Source organism: Entelurus aequoreus, linkage group LG04, assembly GCF_033978785.1.
Source record: "Entelurus aequoreus isolate RoL-2023_Sb linkage group LG04, RoL_Eaeq_v1.1, whole genome shotgun sequence".
NCBI classification, from domain to species: domain Eukaryota; kingdom Metazoa; phylum Chordata; class Actinopteri; order Syngnathiformes; family Syngnathidae; genus Entelurus; species Entelurus aequoreus.
The window spans coordinates 32,207,251-32,230,214 of NC_084734.1; the positions used below are offsets into that span (position 1 = coordinate 32,207,251).

General features: G+C 39.7%; 1 protein-coding gene across 16 annotated transcripts in view; it reads left to right on the forward strand.

Annotated features, from left to right (window-relative positions):
- The window catches only part of stxbp5a (syntaxin binding protein 5a (tomosyn)), a 441,079-nt gene extending 418,422 nt beyond the window's left edge, over positions 1-22,657 (forward strand). For 10 of the 16 annotated variants that reach the window (XM_062044606.1, XM_062044598.1, XM_062044603.1 and 7 more), the window contains 3 exons: positions 7,170-7,377; positions 7,518-7,656; positions 21,974-22,657. The gene's annotated coding sequence lies outside the window, so the exon portion shown is untranslated. The remainder of the gene's footprint in view (positions 1-7,169; positions 7,378-7,517; positions 7,657-21,973) is intronic. The other 6 variants (XM_062044609.1, XM_062044608.1, XM_062044615.1 and 3 more) reach the window with 2 other exon arrangements.
- The last annotated feature ends 307 nt before the right edge of the window (positions 22,658-22,964 follow it).

The following is a 22,964-nucleotide window of genomic DNA, read 5'->3' on the forward strand; positions in this document are numbered from 1 at the left end:
TCTATATATCTTAGGGACCTATAGACTGCAGCAGCAGAGAGTTTATTCTGTCTTGACACTTTGTATTGATATTTTGTATTACATTCTTCCCTTAAATGATCATGTTTACAGTGATTGTTATATATGTATTTTTTATGTATGTCGCTTTGGATAAAAGCGTCTGCCAAATACTTAAACATAAACATATATAAACACCTGAAAGTCTTTATATCAGCTAAAACCACCAATCTGTTTCACTGGATTCAGAATAAAACCAAATGCTGTCTTACCCAACAATGTTAGTATTTGAATATTGTTACTTGAAGACTTATTTCTGGTTACAATTATACTGTTAAGAAAGTATTGTCTTATATTTTGCCTAAAATGAGAATGCATCATAATCAGTGGCGGCTGGTGAATTTTGTTTTAGGTGGGGCTGAAAGTTTGCAAACCAAACCCCTGTAGGGGCGTCATCCTCCCCCAGAAGATTTTTGTGATTTTCACTTACAAATATTGAAGATCTTTGCTCCTTCTCAACTCTGTGCTAATATTCTTTCCACAAAATACAACCAATAGTACGTTAATGTCAAATCTTACTTGTGAGAAGTAATCCCCCGATCCCTATTTTCAACAGTCCGCTCATTTGAGCAGGAAAACGCTGAACACCAGCGATTGTTTCCTCAGTTGTTATTCGTTTAGAGATTTTTGCCATAGTGTTTTTGGTTTTCTTGAGATGACAGTCATATAAAGTAACAACAGGTAAATGGTCAGTGATATCACATATAAATAGGCCACTGGTGACTTGATTTCCCATAATGTTTGTAAAAATGTTGTCAATGATTGTGGCACTATGTGTTGTTATTCTGCTTGGTTTGGTTATGGTTGGATATAGAGACAAGCTGTACATAGTGTCAATGAAGTCATCAACATGTTTTTGCTTGGTTGAGTTTAACAAATCAATGTTAAAATCACCACAGATAAATATGTTTTTTTGGTTCACAGAGGAAAATAGTTTACCCATCCACTCATTGAAAGTTTCTATGCTTGAACCAGGTGCCCGGTATACGCAGCTCATGAAGATATTTGTCTTTTTGTCATTTAGGATTTCCACTGTTAAACATTCAAATAATCCATCGACTGCTATGGTCATGTTTGTTAAAACTTTAAATGTAACAGATTTATGAATGTACAATGTGACCCCTCCTCCTATTTTATTTATTCTGTTTATGTATGTTAATTCATAGTCATTCAGACTAAAATCAATACCTTTATCACTGTTGAACCAGGTTTCAGTGATTGCAACAATGGTAAATGGATGACTAAATTATTTCAAGTAATCCTTGATAGCCTCAAAGTTAGTGTACATGCTTCGACTATTGAAATGTATTATAGATAGACTATCTTCTGATTTTACACTGTTTTTATATTGTTCGCGGGTAAAATAATTACAGTTTTTAACAATCGCAGAGAAAAAATTATTATCAGGGTCTATGTCCATATCAGTCTCTGTTGTGGTGTGCTCTTGATACTCACACATGTCCAGTTCTTTTTGTTGATGTTGGAGGATCTTCTGTAACATGTCCATATTAATACTTGGTGTGGTCTGTGTTCTTGGTGTGGGTAGCATTGAGATGATGTAAAAGTCCCAAGCTACATTGATACCAAGTACTGCATCAATGTCAATACTTATCAAGATCTTCTATTTTCCTTATCACCAAGACTTTTGCTTCCTCCGGCGTCCCATTTAGTTTGATGAAGATCTTACAGTTCGTTACCCAAGTTTGTTGAATCTTGCTTTGCCTTTTAAGTTGTCGTGCGACCCTTGCGATGTCAGCATTTTTCTTGGTCAAGTGTTCATTGATGAAAACATCTGTTCCTTTGAGTTTGCGTCCTTGCCTTAATAGTGCGATCTTCTTCTTTCTGTTTGCGAATCTCATGATGACAGCGGGTGGTCTCTGGTTCCTCATGGGCAGTGGGTGACAAGCCTCGATGTGCTCCAGGTCCATCTCTATCCCCCTGCTTTGGAGATAGGAGGCCACCTGCTGCTCCACCGACTGTGCCTCCTGCACGCTGGGCTGTCCGCTGTCCGCGGCCACCGCACGCGCGTAATTGCGTGGCTTGATCTTGATCCGGGTGATGACTACATCGTTCATGCGGGAATATTGCTCCAGCTCGTCCACTCGCTGCTCCAGGTCCACAATGCGCCATCTGTCAGACTGCTGATCACAGCGCGTTAGCAAGCTTGGCTAGGTCGGCTGACTCTGCTGTCAAACCAGCTGACAACACCGCCGTCAACTTCGGTCTACTACATCCACTCACTTAGGAGCAAGGGAGACTTTATCCAGGATCTACTGACGGACCGCAAGATTGACTTTCTTAGTCCAACTGAAACATGGCAACTTCCCAATGACTTTTCACAACTAAATTAATCCTTTTGGAGGTCTCGCAGTCATCTATCGCAACAAGTGGAAAGTCATTACACTACTCCACATCGTTATTCCAGCACACTACCTCTGATCCGCCTCTTCCATCCACCTTGCGGTGCCATCAGCCCGCCTCATCACCATGGGGAGTAGAACTTTCAGTCACTCTGCTCCCAAACTCATGAACTATCTCCCACCTGACATCCGCAATATTGACTCCCTTCATACATTCAAATCAAGACTCGAAACCCACCTGTTTAAAATTGCTTAGTCACTGTAGCTGCCTCTACACTGTCCTTTAATTGTTACATGTGGATTTTATCCTTTGTCGTTTGATCATTATATTTTAATTATATTATCTGTATATTGTAAAGTGTCAGAGTTACAAAGGGTTTTTAACATAGAGTGCTTCAAGTGTAATGTTCAGTTCAGTTTCAGTTTATTTGGAACATGCATACGACACGATGTAATTCGTCACATATTTCCAGTTGTTTCATTACAGCATGTTTGAAAATTAGTAGAGAGAAGTATATTCAATCATACCCCTTTTCATTCCATAGCAATTGTATCCCATTTCCTTGTTCTCTGTAACAGAACAGTGAATAAATAAATAATAATATAAATAATATACCATAGTAAGTAAACAAATATTAAATACATAAATAATATTTATCCCAAAAGTAGAAAGAAAAAAAAAAGGGTTCAAGATGTTCATAATTCTTGTTTTGTGTACTTTGTGAACACTTGTGGTTTGAACAGTCTCTTAAAGTGAATCATATTGGTGCTTTGTTTAGTTTCTTTGGTTAATCCATTCCATAATTTAGTTCCACATACTGAGATGCTAAAGGTTTTAAGTGTTGTACGTGCGTACAAATGTTTTAAATTAGATTTTCCTCTAAGGTTATATTTCTCCTCTTTTGTTGAGAAGAATTGTTGTAAATTATTGGATAGCAGGTTATAGTTTGCTTTGTATCATTTTAGCTGTTTGCAAATGCACCAAGTCATTGAACTTCAATTTTTTTGGATCAATAAAAATTGTATGTTCTCTATATCCAACATTATGTATTATTATAATTGATCTTTTTTGTGACACAGTTAGTGATGAAGTGCACATTTGTAGTTATTTCCCCATATTTCTACACAATAACTCAGGTATGGTAACACTAGCGAGCAGTAAACCATATGAAGTGATTTTTGGTCTAGATAGAACATGTTTTGCTTTATACATTATTGACGTGTTTCTTGCTACTTTTATATTGTATATTCTTTACATGAGATTTCCAATTCATTTTATCATCTATTATTACACCCAAAAATGTGTTTTATTTTACTTTTTCAATGTCTACTCAGTCTATTTGTAATTGTGTTTGACTTTCTCTTCTACTGTTACCAAATAGCATTATTTTAGTCTTACGGAGATTCAAAGATAGTCTGTTTTTGTCAAACCATCTTTTTAGTTTGTTAATTTCTTCTGTTATTATTTGTATTATCTTCTGTGTGTTCTCTCCTGAACAAAATGCTGTTGTATCATCTGCAAATAATACTAACTGTAAGTCCTTTGTCACTTTACAAATGTAATTTATATAGAGATTGAACAATGTTGGTCTAAGTATTGATCCCTGAGGTACACCACAAAATATTTTCAGCTCTGTGGAAGTGTGTTCGCCTAGCTTCACGTATTGCTTCCTGATGCTTAAGTAGCTTCTTACCCTAGTTCAATACCAACCTTCTGGTGCCATACCGTTCTAATTTGTTTATTAAGATATAATGATTAATTGTGTCAAATGCTTTTGTTAAATCCATAAACACCGCAGCAGCACATTTTTTGCTATCTATTGCATTTGTGATCTATTCCGTTATTTCGATTAACGCCATTGATGTTGAGATGTTGCCTCTGTATCTGTATTGGTTGTCTGTGAGTATTTCCTTCTTTTTTTTTTGAATTTGTCTAATCTGTTCCGCCTTCCGCCCGAAAGCAGCTGAGCTCCAGCACCCCCCGCGATCCCGAACGGGACAAGCGGGAGAAAATGGATGGATGGATGGATGTTGTTAACAGTTTTTCAGTAATTTTAGAAAATTGTGGAAGTAGAGTTTGTTTGAAATAAAACATTAATTCATTCATTATTATTATTAAAAATAGCGTGTGCAAAGTATACAGTTATTATTTTATACTTTATATAATATTTAAACTAGGTTTTTGTGTGTACTATACCTGCTTTTACCACTGAGACACTCATTTCCCTTGACATTTATATTTATTATATGGTCCAAACTGTGTTGTTTCGTCATGTTGTTGACATGCAGCACACATATACGACATTGAAGCACTATGTCAGGGGTCCCCAAACTCGGTCTATATTATACACCCCCGCTACCACAAACCCCCCCCCCCCCCCCCCCCCCCCCGTGCGTCGGTTGAGCGGAAGAGTTAGTGCTGCATGGGATTCTGGGTATTTGTTGTGTTGTGTTTATGTTGTGTTACAGTGCAGATGTTCTCCAGAAATGTGTTTGTCATTCTTTTTTGGTGTGGGTTCAAAGTGTGGCGCATATTTGTAACGTAACAGTGTTAAAGTTGTTTTACACGGTACGGCTACCGTCAGTGTAAGCTGTGTGGCTGCTGAGCTAGTACGCCTTGCTGTCACTTACGTGAGCAAGCTGAAGCTGCATTCTACATGTGGCCGAGCAGGTACACTGTTTGGGCAGGCTTTAGAGGGCACCAAAAGCAATGCCATCACTCCCTGATATTCGGGAGTCTCCCGAAAATAATGAGCTATCAAGCGCCATTCATTCAAATCTCGCGGGCCGCACTGACATCAAATTTCGATATTAAAGTGCGTGCCGGTGCGTGTGTCTGAGACCCCTGGTTAACATAGCACAAAGCAATTAAAGCTTTATATGCTGTGTTTTTCATTTTAAAATTTTTTTTTTTTTTGTGGCTCCCATTATTTTCTTTAATTTGTGAAACTTGCCAAAATGGCTCTTTGAGTGGTAAAGGTTGCCGACCCCTGGGCTAGGAGACACCGTGAGTAGCAAGCGGTACAAAGTGGATAAGAAAAGACAGAATTTTTTTTTTTTTTATACTTGGGACTTCCCGCGGGCCTGATTTTGGACGCTGGCGGGCCGGATCCAGCCCGCGGGCCGTAGTTTGGGGACCCCTGCACTATGTGGACAACCGAACCTCTTTTTAGTGCTCTGGGAGGCGCTGCAGTTTTGTGATGGTGCTTCTCTTTTGATAGTGTTGCAAGAAAAATGCATATTGCAAAAAAAAATGTTTTTCATATAGGAGGCATATTATATTTCCTATATAAAAAATAAAAAAATAAACGCTCTTAAAAGAAATAACGCCAGCAGACACCAAACGCATCAATTGAATTGGTTTCTAATATTTTTACTTTTGACAGTCCAATTATTTTGACATGCACATAGACAGAATATTTTCTCACAATCATATTTGCGATGCAATAGTCTTTTTCCCCTCACAGCTATTTCACAATTGTTCCAGTTTGCACAAACTTTTCAGACGTGCTAAATGTAGATGCAAAAATGTGGTCGCAGAACAGTGTGTCTTGATAAATCACATTGTGAGTGCTAAATGGTTATATCTGCATCCCTCCCCAGTATTGTGAGCGTTCTAATAATTAGCATATTTCTGCTTAAAAAAAAACGCTCTTAAAAGAAATAATGCCAGCAGACACAAAACACATCAATTGAATTGGTTTAAATCAGGCCCAGATAGACTATTTGTCTAATATTTTTACTTTTGACAGTCCAATTATTTTGACATGCACATAGACAGAATATTTTCTCACAATCATATTTGCAATGCAATAGTCTTTTTTCCCTCACAGCTATTTCACAATTGTTCCAGTTTGCACAAACTTTTCAGACGTGCTAAATGTAGATGCAAAAATGTGGTCGCAGAACAGTGTGTCTTGATAAATCACATTGTGAGTGCTAAATGGTTATATCTGCATCCCTCCCCAGTATTGTGAGCGTTCTAATAATTAGCATATTTCTGCTTAAAAAAAAACGCTCTTAAAAGAAATAATGCCAGCAGACACCAAACACATCAATTGAATTGGTTTAAATCAGGCCCAGATAGACTATTTGTCTAATATTTTTACTTTTGACACTCCAAATATGTTGACATGCACACAGACCGGATATTCTGTCTCAATCATATTTGCGATGCAATAGTCTTTTTTTTCTTCTCACAGCTATTTCACAAACAAAAGTGTCCGCCCTGAGATCGGTAGGTTGTGAGTTCAAACCCCGGCCGGGTCATACCAAAGACTATAAAAATGGGACCCATTACCTCCCTGCTTGGCACTTAGCATCAAGGGTTGGAATTGGGGGTTAAATCACCAAAAATGATTCCCGGGCGCGGCCACTGCTGCTGCTCACTGCTCCCCTCAACCCCCAGGGGGCGAACAAGGGGATGGGTCAAATGCAGAGGACAAATTTCATCACACCTAGTGTGTGTGACAATCATTGGTACTTTAACTTTAACTTTAACTTAACTTATTTGGGAAGACCAACGCGCTAAATGGACTGTGCTCTTTGTTTTACTCTTTTAAAAAATGTAAATCCGGTGCTCACAAGTTTAGTAGATCAGCTTTCCATGCGCTATCATGTTTGCACATGAAATGTGTTGGATTGATTAGTAAAAAAAAATTAAAATAAAAAACAAAACAAAACAAAAATGGTCATTTTCAAAAACGTATACATTTTATTGCTTGTTTCCTTCCTGTGCCACACCTTGTTTAGCTGTTGGCTAGTGTCCGTTTGGCTGTAGTGTGAAAAGCAGACTGACTCTCCAGGGAGTCGGGCGCCCAACAACCCCGGACTCGTGGGTGTCGGGAGGATGTGCGCTCGCAAATGTTGCCCACGCCGGGCTGCCCACCCACAGCCGTGCCTGTGCAGGCGTCAAGAGGGACACAATGCAGCACGTACGAGGTCAACAGCTGACATAACGGTGAAAGCCTGTTTGTTCTTTTGCTGCCTGCAGAGTGGACGCTTGCTATGCTTCACTGGCTTGGAACACAGCTTTGACTTATACCTGTGGTTTGGATTCTCTCTTAATTTATACGCTTACTTCCCTGGCTTCTACCTCAGATTCCATCTCTTTGCCATCTTTACTACTGAAGAAGGAAGGCCTCCGGAGCGCGCTTCACCACTGTTAGAAAAACAGTTCTGTTTCCTGGGCTTGTCTCGCCACTTCCATGACTTACGACCAATGAAGTTCGTTTTGACGGTATGGCTCGCACATGTCACGGGAGTTTAAATCAAATAAGGCCCGTAATGGGTAAATATTGTACATGGCGCTCCGACGCATATTCTTGTTTTAGGCTACGATTATTCTGTTTACAATCACCCACAGATGGTTAGAATGTATTTTCACTCATGTATACGATGGGGAATAGTTTGTTTTCGTTGCGGACAACAACTGATTCAAAGCATGTGAAAGAGTGGAAAACAAGTGTTGCCAAAATCTAATCGGAGCAACAGTCAGGCTTTTCCTAATGCTTCTTGTATAGGCTGTCTCCATTATGTTGCAGGTACAGTCGCGATCAAAACATAATGCATAAACATCATGTCATGGCTGTCTTGAGTTTCTACAGCTCTTATTTTCTTGTGATAGAGTGATTGGAGCACATACTTGTTGGTCACAAAAACCATTCATGAAGTTTGGTTCTTTTATGAATGTATTATGGGTCTACTGAAAATGTGATAAAAATCTGCTAGGTCAAAAGTATACATACAGCAATGTTTATATTTGGTTACATGTCCCTTGGCAAGTTTCACTGCAATAAGGCACTTTTGGTAGCCATCTACAAGCTTCTGGTTGAATTTTTGACCACTCCTCTTGACAAAATTGGAGTGCAGTTCAGCTAAATTTGTTGGTTTTCTGACATGGACTTGTTTCTTCAACATTGTCCACATGTTTACGTCAGGACTTTGGGAAGGCCATTCTAAAACCTTAATTCTAGCCTGATTTAGCCATTCCTTTACCACTTTTGATGTGTGTTTGGGGTCATTGTCTTGTTAGAACACCCAACTGCGCCCAAGACCCAACCTCCAGGCTAATGATTTTAGGTTGTCCTGAAGAATTTGGAGGTAATCCTCCTTTTCCATTGTCCCATTTAAAGCACCAGGTCCATTGGCAGCAAAACAGGCCCAGAGCATAATACTACCACCACCATGCTTGACGGTAGGCATGGTGTTCCTGGGATTAAAGGCCTCACCTTTTCTCCTCCAAACATATTGCTGGGTATTGTGGCCAAACAGCTCAATTTTTGTTTCATCCGACCACAGAACTTTCCTCCAGAAGGTCTTATCTTTGTCCATGTGATGTCAGATGAAACTAAAATTGAGCTGTTTGGTCACAACATCCACATGTTTGGAGGAGAAAAGGCTAAGCCTTTAATCCCAGGAACACCATGCCCACCGTCAAGCACAGTGGTGGTAGTATTATGCTCTGGGCCTGTTTTGCTGCCAATGGAACTGGTGCTTTACAGAGAGTAAATGGTACAATAAAAAAAACAATTACCTCCAAATTCTTCAGGACAACTTAGCTAGCTAGCAGCGAACGTCCATCCGCAGTGTTTTAGCTACTTCTAATGCACTAATCTTCGCCTCCATGGCGACGAATAAAGTAGGTTTCTTACAAGTATAATCCCTGCAAGACGAGGAATAGCTAAACATGCTTCACTACACACCGTAGGAGGATACAATAGCTAACCGCTAACAGCAAGCTAGCACCCTGAATGTAAACAAATGCCATGGGTGAATCTACACCTGACATCCACTGTAATGATACCATGTTGTCATGATCCGTGGCCCGGATCATGTTTTGTTATTTTCTGTTAGTTTTGGACTCCATAGTTCCTGTTTGTGCACCTCTGGGTTTGTTTTAGTTTCCATGGGGAAAAAAACACATTGAATAAACTTGGCATTTTATGAATGTGTTATCATTATTTGATGCGTTCCTTGTAGCCATAACCTCAAAAAGCGCGGGATTTCAGCAAAAATGGGAAAACAAATACTGTATTGATGTTTTACTTGTTTAAAGGCCTACTGAAACCCACTACTACCGACCACGCAGTCTGATAGTTTATATATCAATGATGAAATCTTAACATTGCAACACATGCCAATACGGCCGGGTTAACTTATAAAGTGCAATTTTAAATTTCCCGCTAAACTTCCGATTGAAAACGTCTATGTATGATGATGTATGAGCGTGACGTCAATCGTTGAAACGGAAGTATGCGAACACATTGAATCCAATACAAAAAGCTCTGTTTTCATCTCAAAATTCCACAGTATTTTGGACATCTGTGTTGGTGAATCTTTTGCAATTTGTTTAATGAACAATGAAGACTGCAAAGAAGAAAGTTGTAGGTGGGATCGGTGTATTAGCGGCTGGCTGCAGCAACACAACCAGGAGGACGTTGACTTGGATAGCAGACGAGCTATCTGACGCTAGCCGCCGACCGCACGGATGATCGGGTGAAGTCCTTCGTCGCTCCGTTGATCGCTGGAACGCAGGTGAGCACGGGTGTTGATGAGCAGATGAGGGCTGGCTGGCGTAGGTGGATAGCTAATGTTTTTAGCATAGCTCTGTGAGGTGCCGTTGCTAAGTTAGCTTCAATGGCGTCGTTAGCAACAGCATTGTTAAGCTTCGCCAGGCTGGAAAGCATTAACCGTGTAGTTACAGGTCCATGGTTTAATAGTATTAGTAGTAATACTCCGAGCTCATTGTCAAATCACAGTCCTGTTTTAAATCCCTGTAACTCTTGATAGTTACTAGGAAATGTAGTTTTGGTAACTGAAGGCTAACAGGTTAGCCAGATAGTGCCAATTTTACAAAATACATGATTCTTAAGTGTATATCTCTAAAATAAGCTAAAAAAAAACAAACTTGGATGCTAACATGCTAATGTTAGCATGTCAACAGCTAGCATGCATCGAGTACCAAAATATGACTCTGAGGTTTTTGCTCCAAAATAAACTAAAAGAGCAAGCATTTTTGTTGGTAAAATGGGGAGAAAATATCATCACGCTTTAATATCTCTGTCATGTAAACACTGACATATAATATTATCTTATTAATTGGCTTACCACGGATTAATATAGCGTAAATAAATATATAAATACATCACAACTAGGAAGCAAATGTTTATATATCTCATTACACAGAGGGCTTAGCACCATAGAAAGACACAGGAAGTAGATCTGCATATTTAATCCACATACTTAAAATGACTCTGAACTAAAGGTTAGTCTCTACTTGCTAGCTTAGCAGACAGACAACATTAGCACTAGCTCGATGCTAATTAACATTGAAGCGATTAACATTAACGACTACGGTTAGGAATTGGAAAACCAGTTCTTGTTCAGAACCGGTTCACGGTGTATCAATTCCTTGGAATCGCTTGCCAATTTTTTTAAACGATTCCCTTTACGATGCCAGTGGATAGAAATGAGGCCGTTACGCAACAGGCGTAGTGATGTCGGACAGCATAATGACGGCGTACGGGCGGAACAAACGCTCTAAGCATGGCTATATTTTACAAAGAAAAGATTGCAACAGCGCTACTTGTAATAATTGCAAGATTGCAATTTTGTCAATAGGACAAATCCCAGCAGCAGTAACGCTAGTACGTCATCTTACGTAAAAAATAGGTAGTAACTTTTATTTGTTAAATTGAAATGAATGCCTTCTCATTTAGATGAGCAAGACGAGAGGCAGATTCTGACTGGCTCCGAGGCGAGCAGTAAGTATGCAGGACAGACAATTAGTGAATAAGTTTAGGGTAAAAAGCTTGACTCAATTTGCCACAGTGCTCCTGATTTTCGGTAGGTGAATCTTCCGTTGTAGTCGGAGACAGTTGCATATTTTCCTGCCAACACATTTTCACACAGTCGTTTCCATTATGCAGGTAAAACTCATAAAACTTGAATATCGTGTAAAATTTCATTCATGTCAGCAACTCAACTTCAAGTTTGAAACTAATATGTGATATTAAGTCATTACATACAAAGTGAGATATGGTAAGCCTTATTTGTTATAATTTTGATGATCATAGCTTACCGTTTTGGAAGACCCCATATTTTCTGAGCTTTTCAATTCAAGGTTTTCATGAACTGTAAGCCATAGTCATTAAACATTCAATCAAAACAAGGCTTGAAATATCTTGAGTTGCAATTTATGCATTTGATAGTTGTTCACAAAGTGGTGACCCTTTCACAACATCCTTGTTTGTGAATGACTGAGAATTTCATGGAAGCTGCTTTTATACCCAATCATGGCACCCACCTGTTCTCAATTAACCTGTTCACCTGTGGGATGTTCTAAATAAGTGTTTGATGAGCATTCCTCAACTTTCTCAGTCTTTTTTGCCACTTGTGCCAGCTTTTTTGAAACATGTTGCCGGCATCAAATTCCAAATGAGCTAATATTTGCAAAAAAAAACAACATTTTCCAGTTCGAACGTTAAGTATCTTGTCTTTGCAGTGTATTTAATTGAATATAAGTTGAAAAGGATTTGCAAATCATTGTATTCTGTTTTTATTTACGATTTACACAACGTGCCAACTTCACTGGTTTTTGGGTTTTGTACTTTGTTTCGCTCAAACAACTGTATGTAACAAAAGCCAATAAGGAACTAGTTTGAATATTGTTTTGATATTGTTACGCTGTCATAGTACTTACCATAAATACATTAAAAAATTTACAGTTGATGATATAATCTCACTCATGGATGATCGGTATTGAGATTGGCAGCATAAAACCCTGATCGGAACATCCCTACCCATAACCTACTAAGGTATGGCAAAATGTAGTGTTTGTACATGTAAATGTTGAGCCTATTCAAAAAGTAGCGACGCACATCATTCAGGTGAAACAAAACAACAAACGCTTTACTTTTTGTGTTATTTACCTACTGTTATTGCAGTGGTTAGAGTGTCCGCCCTGAGATCGGTAGGTTGTGAGTTCAAACCCCGGCCAAGTCATACCAAAGACTATAAAAATGGGACCCATTACCTCCCTGCTTGGCACTCAGCATCAAGGATTGGAATTGGGGGTTGAATCACCAAAAAGGATTCCTGGGCGCGGCCACCGCTGCTGCTCACTGCTCCCCTCACCTCCCAAGGGGTGAACAAGGGGGTGGGTCAAATGCAGAGGACAAATTTCAGCACACCTAGTGTGTGTGACAATCATTGGTACTTCTTAACTGATCGGAACATCCCTACCCATAACCTACAAAGGTATGGCAAAATGTAGCGTTTGTACATGTAAATGTTGAGCCTATTCAAAAATTAGCGACGCACATCATCCAGGTGTAACAAAACAACAAAGGCTTTACTCTTTGTGTTATTTACCTACTGTTGTTGCACAGAAAGTCTGGGAGATGACATGATTTACCACACGGTTGGATCCTCCTTTGACAGCACAGGTTCTTTACGATCAGTTCTTATGAAAGTCCTTCTTATTTCAGTCCAAAGTGACACGTTTATTTCGGGGGAAAACACCATAAGTGTCAACACACGCTTGACAAGCTGTTCTGGAAGACAGCTGGTATGAAACGTTATTTATCAATGGATGTCTCATTCTGTTCTTTCAAGTACCAAAGGTAATTGTCTATTCTTCTCATCGCTGTTATACATATTGGACATGAAATTGGCTTATTTTGTAATAGAACTGGAATGTTGAAAACTTTATGTTATACTCGATGAGGAACATAGTCTTTCCAATGCTCTTGTCGCTAAAAAACTAAAACCTGGCCAACAGAGCGGTCCAAGCGAATGCATTATTCATTTTTTTCCTGATCCGGACTATTTTTCCGAGAGGAGCTGCCGAGGGACACAAATCCAGAGATGTAAAGATGCTGCTTGCTTCAAGCTGTCAGTTTGTGGTTAGAACAATATGCTAATACGCTACATTACTGCACAACCATCTGGCTTTCTTTTCCCCCGTCACTGCGAAAACACATAAAGACAAAGAAAAAGGTTGTTTGCTGCTACCTATTCTTGCTAACCATCCATGGACAACGCTTTTTAAAAAAGGGGAATTTGAAAGAGACAAAAAGTTAGTGGAATAATGACTGAAATGTGGATTGTTAGCCTCCTCTTTGGATGTCGTAGCAAAATGGTTGTGCTAGCTTAACATTAAGGTTGCACTTTGGATGGATTTGTGGCTCAATTGCATCTTTATTGATCTAAAGATGAGCGCTTTGTCCGTCTGCTGTTATAGAACCTCCATCTTTAAATGGAATCGATGCAGCAGGAAAGCACAAATAGCTTTCTTCTCATGGTTAACGCTAGAAAAAATGTCTCTACGCTGCTAACTTAGAGATTAGTATCATTTGTTTGGTCATTTTTTGTTGCATTTGTTTGCGATTACCTAAATTTGTCCTAAATTGCGTCCCCAGTAGCAGTGGTCCCCAACCACCGGTCCGGGGACCGGTACCGGTTTGTGACGCATTTGCTACCAGGCCGCAGAGAAACATTATATAATTTATAAACGACTGCATTTTCTCATACTTAAAGGCCTACTGAAACCCACTACTACCGACCACGCATTCTGATAGTTTATATATCAATGATAAAATCTTAACATTGCAACACATGCCAATACGGCCGGGTTAACTTATAAAGTGCAATTTTAAATTTCCCGGGAAATATCCGGTTGAAAACGTCTCGGTATGATGACGTATGCGCGTGACGTCAATAGTTGAAACGGAAGTATTCGGACACCATTGTATCCAATACAAAAAGCTCTGTTTTCGTCGCCAAATTCCACAGTATTCTGGACATCTGTGTTGGTGAATCTTTTGCAATTTGTTTAATGAACAATGAAGACTGCAAAGAAGAAAGCTGTAGGTGGGATCGGTGTATTAGCGGCTGGCTGCAGCAACACAACCAGGAGGACTTTGACTTGGATAGCAGACGCGCTATCCGACGCTAGCTGCCGACCGCATTGATGATCGGGTGAAGTCCTTCGTCGCTCCGTCGATCGCTGGAACGCAGGTGAGTACGGGTGTTGATGAGCAGATGAGGGCTGGCTGGCATAGGTGGATAGCTAATGTTTTTAGCATAGCTCTGTGAGGTCCCGTAGCTAAGTTAGCTTCAATGGCGTCGTTAGCAACAGCATTGTTAAGCTTCGCCAGTCTGGAAAGCATTAACCGTTTAGTTACAGGTCCATGGTTTAATAGTATTGTTTTTTTTCTGTCTATCCTTCCAGTCAGGGGTTTATTTCTTTTGTTTCTATCTGCAGTTAAGCCCGATGCTATCACGTTAGCTCCGTAGCTAAAGTGCTTCGCCGATGTATTGTCGTGGAGATAAAAGTCACTGTGAATGTCCATTTCGCGTTCTCGACTCCCATTTTCAAGAGGATATAGTATCCGAGGTGGTTTAAAATACAAATCCGTGATCCACAATAGAAAAAGGAGAAAGTGTGGAATCCAATGAGCCCTTGTACCTAAGTTACGGTCAGAGCGAAAAAAGATACGTCCTGCACTGCACTCTAGTCCTTCACTCTCACGTTCCTCATCCACAAATCTTTCATCCCCAAATTAATGGGGTAATCTTCGCTTTCTCAGTCCGAATCGCTCTCGCTGCTGGTGTAAACAATGGGGAAATGTGAGGAACCTTTCAACCTGCGACGTCACGCTACTTCCGGTACAGGCAAGGCTTTTTTTATCAGCGACCAAAAGTTGCGAACTTTATCATCAATGTTCTCTACTAAATCCTTTCAGCAAAAATATGGCAATATCGCGAAATGATCAAGTATGACACATAGAATGGATCTGCTATCCCCGTTTAAATAAATAAAAATTAATTTCAGTAGGCCTTTAACTTTCGACTGTCCCACCAGACACACCAATAAGCTTTTTTATAGATGTACAATAAATATTTGTTATAACTTTGTGACATGATACAAAGCACATTAATGAACATATCAAATATAAATGTGACAGATTGTAGCCAAGGCTGATTTTCATCTGCATCTTATTGCAAAGAAACAAGCCCAAGGCTCCCACTAATTCAGCGTTATAGTGAGTTGTATTTTTCCTGCACTTATTTTTGCTGTATTTATCTGGCACAAGTGAGAGGCAAAAAGTTTGTGGAATAATGACTGGAATGTGGATTGTCCCTGAAAAAAATGCCTATATTAAACCGGTCTGTGGTGCAAAAAAGGTTGGGGACCACTGCCCTATTGGTTGTGGTCAAAACTTCGGAAGATGTGTCATGATCCGTGGTCCGGATCATGTTTTGTTTAGTTATGTTCTGTCAGTTTTGGACTTCTTCAGTTCCCGTTTGCGATTCCTTGTTTGTTTAGTCACCATGGCGATTCATTGAGTTCACCTGTCTCTGATTAGTGCTCACCCGCTCACCTGCTTCCCGAGCACTAATCAGAGGCATTATTTAAGCTAGTCTTTGCTAGTCAGTCGGCCTGGCTTCATTGTTTACGTCACGTTCTGACCAAGTAAGTGTTCATGTCCCATGTCATAGCTTCTGCTAAATATTAGCTTCACATGTTTTAGACACGCTTGCCTTTTTGTTGTGTTGCTCGTGTTTTTGGTAGTTGGGTGAGTTATGTTAATAAATCAAATCCTACCTTTACGCCTTCGTCCGGAGCCGTCCTTTTGCATCTTGGAAGAACAACCGCGCAGCAAGCTGCGACCCGATTGTGACAACATGCTAGCATACATAAAATAGATATGGTAAATGGTAAATGGGTTACACTCGTATAGCGCTTTTCTATATTCAAGGTACTCAAAGCGCTTTGACACTATTTCCACATTCACCCATTCACACACTGATGGCAGGAGCTGCCATGCAAGGTGCTAACCACAACCCATCAGGAGCAAGGGTGAAGTGTCTTGCTCAAGGACACAATGGACGTGACTAGGTTGGTAGAAGGTGGGGATCGAACCAGGAACCCTCAGGTTGCTGGCACGGCCACTCTCCCAACAGTGCCACGCCGTCCCCATATCCTCAAAGTTCTATCAACGTTAAAATAAATGATCATTGACTTGCAGAGGGGTTAGTGCGTCTGCCTCACAATACGAAGGTGCTGAGTAGTCCTGGGTTCAATCCCGGGCCCGGGATCTTTCTGTGTGGAGTTTGCATGTTCTCCCCGTGACTGCGTGGGTTCCCTCCGGGTACTCCGGCTTCCTCCCACATCCAAAGACATGCACCTGGGGATAGGTTGATTGGCAACACTAAATTGGCCCTAGTGTGTGAATGTGAGTGTGAATGTTGTCTGTCTATCTGTGTTGGCCCTGCGATGAGGTGGCGACTTGTCCAGGGTGTACCCCGCCTTCCGCCCGATTGTAGCTGAGATAGGCACCAGCGCCCCCCGCGACCCCGAAGGGAATAAGCGGTAGAAAATGGATGGATGGATGACTTGCGGTCATTTAGCTGCTAAATTTTGCCAATCTTGCTCAAATTTTACAGTTCCTTCAAAAGTAGGGATGGGCACAAAAAGCCAGTTTCATGTGTTGTTGTGCGAGTACCATCTCTTAAGTCAGACACTCTTAAACCTATTAGCCACTAGCCACAACAACAACAACAACAACAAAGCACTTCCTCATTATGCACCAATGAGGCTTACAGCAAGCAAGGTTGCATTCACAAACCCTTGTAATTATGGTTATCAATATTACATAAGTCGCTTTTTGCACGTTCTTTTCTGTAATAATATTGATAATTTGTTGAGGATTTGGTTTCTTATTTTTTAATGTACTGTTATATTTAGTTTATATATTTAAAGTATTTAAATCACTGGTCTGTTCAACTTGAATGTCACAGTGACATAGGAAAAAAAAAGGTTTTTGTGTTGTTTTCTTTCTTTTTGTTTGAAAACATTTTTTTTTTGCATATTTTTAATTTTTAAATATGGTTCAGGCACAGTTTTTAAAAAAAATTACTTTTTGGGGAATTTTGCCTATTATCCATAATCCCTATGTAAGACAATATAGTCCTTATACACACACCATAATAATACACGTAGGTTTAATGCGACGACAATCGATCAAGCGGTGCGGCTTCATAGCTTACCGAAGTCGTACTAAAAACATTTTGACAGATTTTTGAGCGCCGTGTGTAATGTTCTATATTCTCATTGGAACATTTAATGTTTTGGTGTTGTTTATTGTTGTCATCATGCACTTTAAACGTATCTCTTATGTATGACTGCCATCTACTGGTGACACTTATCATTACACCATGTGCCAAATAAAATTGCTTCGAGGTCAGTAAGCACAACCAGAATTATGCCATACATTAGGCGCACCGGGTTATAAGGCGCACTGTCGGTTTTTGAGAAAATTAACGGATTTTAAGTGCGCTTTATAGTCCGTAAAATACGGTGCATGTCATCTCCTGATTGGCAGTTGTCGTCCTTTCTTCATAGTTTTCACCACATCAGCAGGCTCTTTGCAAGACTCCTCTTTAAAATATGTTTTATTCATCAATATCATGCCCTGTGAATCGATATTGCAACATTTTAAAGATATCCATCCATAATTTACGATTAAATTGATTGTTTTACCAAGCCTTATTTATTTGTCATTAAACTATCAGAACAGGCGTGTTTTGACAAATGTTCACCCTTTTGTCAGCATGGTTTGACTTGATCACAAACCTGCTCAGTGGCCTTGTGGTTAGAGTGTCCGCCCTGAGATCGGTAGGTCGTGAGTTCAAACCCCGGCCGAGTCATACCAAAGACTATAAAAAATGGGACCCATGACCTCCCTGCTTGGCACTCAGCGTCAAGGGTTGGAATCGGGGGTTAAATCACCAAAATGATTCCCGGGCTCTGCGGCCACCGCTCCTGCTCACCGCTCCCCTCCTGATCAAGGGTGATGGGTTAAATACAGAGGATCATTTCACCACACCTTGTGTGTGTGTGACAGTTATTGGTACTTTAACTTTTTAACTTTAAAATTCAGTCTATCATCAATGTATGCTTTGTCCGCTGAGAATGAGTTTATTTTTAGCCTATTTCTGGGCCACACAGAGTGGTTTTGCTAACACATGAATCTGTCAAGTACGGTCTTTTTAAAAGCCCTCTTTCAAATCAACAGACCAATTTAAAAGTGCATTGTATGGTTTCAGACGAGCGGCACAAATAGCAATTACAGCAAATGCCAGCAGTATCATTTGCATGTAAATTGCCTCTTTGTTTACCCAAGGTCAGTTTTTAACCTGTACCCAACACTGAATGTAGTTTTCTAATAAGTCCGTGGTGCCACAAGCAGTACTGCAGCCTGTTTAAACATTGGTTAGTGAGTATCATTGCAACAAGGGATTATGAATTTGAAGGACGCACGTTACACTACTAGGAATACCAATCCTCTGTGGCGTCGTCTTTGTCGAGGCAGACGTTTTGTGAGAGTGTGCGACTGCCACAGTGCATACAAAAGCATGCCGGCGAGGTGTGGATTCATGCAATAGAGCTTGTTTTTGAGTTAACCTCCAGCTGCACAGAACAAGTGCGTGATGAGACTTACCATCTCACAATACAATGGACTTGCATGCTGCATTAAGTATTGTACATTCCTCCGAATCCGCACAATATATCGCTTTCATTTCCTTCAATCAGTCATCAAGAGACGGGGATTTTGTCTTGTGTGAGTCTGCATATCTTACCGCCTCGCTACAGAGGCTACAGCATGGCTATTTGCTGTAAATAGCTGTCCCTCTCCTCCTCTGGGGGGATGCTTTATGGCATGTGACAGCGAGGATAACGGCTGTACTTTACAGTCTAGTGCTCTGCTTTTCAATTTGTGCTCCTAGAAGAGGTTAGCCCGCTTCTCCGTCATATACTTTTCCACTCCATTTTTTTTTTATATTGTCTATCTATCATTCAACTTAAAATGGGTTCCAATTCACTACGTTTCCATGCACTAAATTAGTCTGATTTAGGGTTGTACGGTATACCGGTATTAGTATAGTACCGCGATACTAATGAATCATATTCGGTACAATACCGCCTCTAAAAAGTACCGGTCAGCCTCAAAATGTAAACAAACGCCATTGGTGGATGTACACCTAACATCCACTGTAATGATGCCAAGTACAGTAGCGTATCGAGTCGATACTACTATGATTACGTCAATATTTTTTTGGCATCACAACATTTTTCGTTTTTTTAAAATGTATATTATGTTTATAAACTCAGGAAATATGTCCCTGGACACATGAGGACTTTGAATATGACCAATGTATGATCCTGTAACTACTTGGTATCGGATTGATACCCAAATTTGGGGTATCATCCAAAACTAATGTAAAGTATCCAAACAACAGAAGAATAAGTGATTATTACATTTTAACAAAAGTGTAGATAGAACATGTTTAAAGAGAAATAAAGCAGATATTAACAGTAAATTAACAAGTATATTAATAATTCGTTTTCTACCACTTGTCCTTAATAATTTTGACAAAATAATATAATGGAAAATGACACAATATGTTACTGCATATGTCCGCAGACTAAATTAGGAGCTTTTGTTTGCTTACTTACTAATAAAAGACAAGTTGTCTTGTATGTTCACTATTTTATTTAAGGACAACCTTGCAATAAGAAACATATGTTTAATGTACCCTAAGATTTTTTGTTAAAATAAAGCCAATAATGCCATTTTTTGTGGTCCCCTTTATTTAGAAAAGTGCAGAAGAGTATCGAAATCATTTTGGTACCGGTACCAAAATATTGGTATTGGGACACTACTCTGATTTCTCTAATACCGGTAGTTTGTTTTATTTGTATTTTCACACCTTCATTTGAAGTCCAGGTGTCCATGCACTTTCTCTAATGTGACTATTGGTCATACGCAGTTCATGCAATAGAGCTTGTTTTTGAGTCCCTGGACACATGAGGACTTTGAATACACTGGGGGGGCGCTTACTCTCTTTTAGTGCGGTTAAAATAATTCCTTTATAAAATGGTCGACCTTTGATGTCACACTAGACATCTGCGGATCCTTACAACTTATTTTGACTGATTTCCGCTGTAATATTGGCACATATTACAAATATTACGTCACTCATGGCTATGTCGATGTTAAATAGCAGACAGTATCAAGGAATGATCTTGATTTGGGCTACCAACATGATGCTACTACCAAGAATGCAGTGATGTGCGGTGAGGTTCATGGCTGGTGAGACACTGACTTCATCACAGTCAGATTTACAAACATATGAACCCTAAAGAGTATCTTATTCACCATTTGATTGGCAGCAGTTAACGGGTTATGTTTAAAAGCTCATACCAGCATTCTTCCCTGCTTGGCACTCAGCATTAAGAGTTGGAATTGGGGGTTAAATCACCAAAAATTATTCCTGGGCGCGGCGCCGCTGCTGCCCACTGCTCCCCTCACCTCCCAGGGGGTGATCAAGGGATGGGTCAAATGCAGAGGACAAATTTCACCACACCTAGTGTGTGTGACAATCATTGGTACTTTAACTTAACTTTAACTTTACACATACAAACTGTAGCACACAAAAAAGCACATTTAATAAAAAAAACGTAATTATGGTCTTACCTTTATGTAATATATTGGGTTGGAGGCAATAACCAGGCAATGTGATGAAGTACGTCTCTTTACTGTAGACTTCAGAACAGACTCAACACACTTGACGTCAGGTGCGCAACACCACGTAAATCGTTGGCCAACCAAAAAGTAACCCCAGTACGCTATAGCCAACATTAACCAGGAGATGGCAACAGACAAACATAGATCACTCTATTACATTCCTCCCCTTTTAGAAATGTAGAGATTACTCAAAAGAAATAAACAACCCAACCAAAAAATGCAGCAGCTCAATAAGAAGCCAAAAAGTGCAAAAACAATAATGTTCGTGTTGGAGGAGTTGTGAATGAATAAAATATGAAATCCGTGCTGCAGTCTGTAGGTGTACCTAATGTTGTGGCCCTGTCATTCACAACTCCTCCAACACGAACATTATTGTTTTTGCACTTTTTGGCTTCTTATTAAATAACTTTTTTAAATAGTTTAAATCTTGCACGTGGAAAGTTTAAGTGTGGGCTTTAGTTGATATAACACTCCCGTCAGGGGTGCATTCTATGGCGAGGGTTCATTCTCTACCACCAGGAGGCGGGATTACTGCGAGCCTCAACCAGTGTGTCTTCACAGCAGTTTTATGATCGCTCAGCACAAGAAATACGTTACACACATACAGTTGTTGACAAAATACACTGTACATTATATACCTCAGCTAACTAAACTATGGAAATGTATAATATAATTCATATAGCAATACGGTCTCACTGCACAGCAGGCCAGCAGTTAGCCGATTCCGCAATCCATGTTGAGGCACAACTGAGTGACGTGCCTCAACTGGCTGCTGATCACAGCAAGTCTCATCTCAGTATTTGAACGGCAAATGTGAAAATTCAGCGATTTTGAATAAAAATAATCTAAAACTGGTGAAGTTAAATGGAAAATAACTTTATAGTATAATCACTGGATACATATAACAATTTAATTTTTTTTTTTCTTTTTACATTTTTTTTCTTTCCATGATTGCAGGTGAGGCCCCGCCCGGTGACTGCACGTCACTGCAAGAATGTACCGGAGCGAATGCAAGTCCGAAGCAAAAAAAGGCCGGCGGAAGAGTTGTTTGACGGAATTTTTGGATGAAAAATCACGAAAACAAAACTTTTGAATGTCTTGGAGTTCATTCACAAGGCTCTGTGGATTGATTGATTGATTGAAACTTTTATTAGTAGATTGCACAGTACAGTACATATTCCGTACAATTGACCACTAAATGGTAACACCCAAATAAGTTTTTCAACTTGTTTAAGTCGGGGTCCACGTTAATCAATTCATGATTGTTGGAAGGACTTTTGAATCCGAAAGAAAAGACCGTTGGTGCCCAAGCCGATACTGTTCCAAATGAAGTTTGTAATGTTCTGGACTTTCTTGCCAGTTGTGTGGAATTCAGAATTATTGCTAATCAGTTTGCAGTGCACAAATGCAGCGTGTGCTTTTTATTATACACCTTTTATTTACCTGCTTCATTCTCTTTCATCTCATTCGTATTTGGTTCAGGAGTGCAAATTAAGCATTTTACATTTCTTAAGCTACCTTCTTAAATAAATCTCTGTTTCTTTTTGTCTACCGTCGATGCATTTCAAAATGTTCTGTACTTTTAATTTGTGAAGCAAATAAACAGTCTCGATTGTTGCTTTTTTTTTTTATTGAATGGTAGCTGCTTCCGGGTTATATCTCGCACGTTGAGACTGACGCATGAGCGATGCGAAGGGTCCTCTCCGGCAAGAGATCTGGTTTTCAATCGCATAATTTCAGGTGTGTTAGTCCGACTTTTCAAAAACCGAACACAATCGGATGAAGGTGTTTCCATGGGCTGTAGGAGGCTAATTTAGAGATGAACAATTTGAGAAATTGGACTAAATAAGTGCATGGAAACGTACTGATTGTTGAACTACCCAGAACATCACTATAATTTAGGCTTGTGCAAAATTCTAATTTGAATGTCTCCCAAATTCTATTTCAA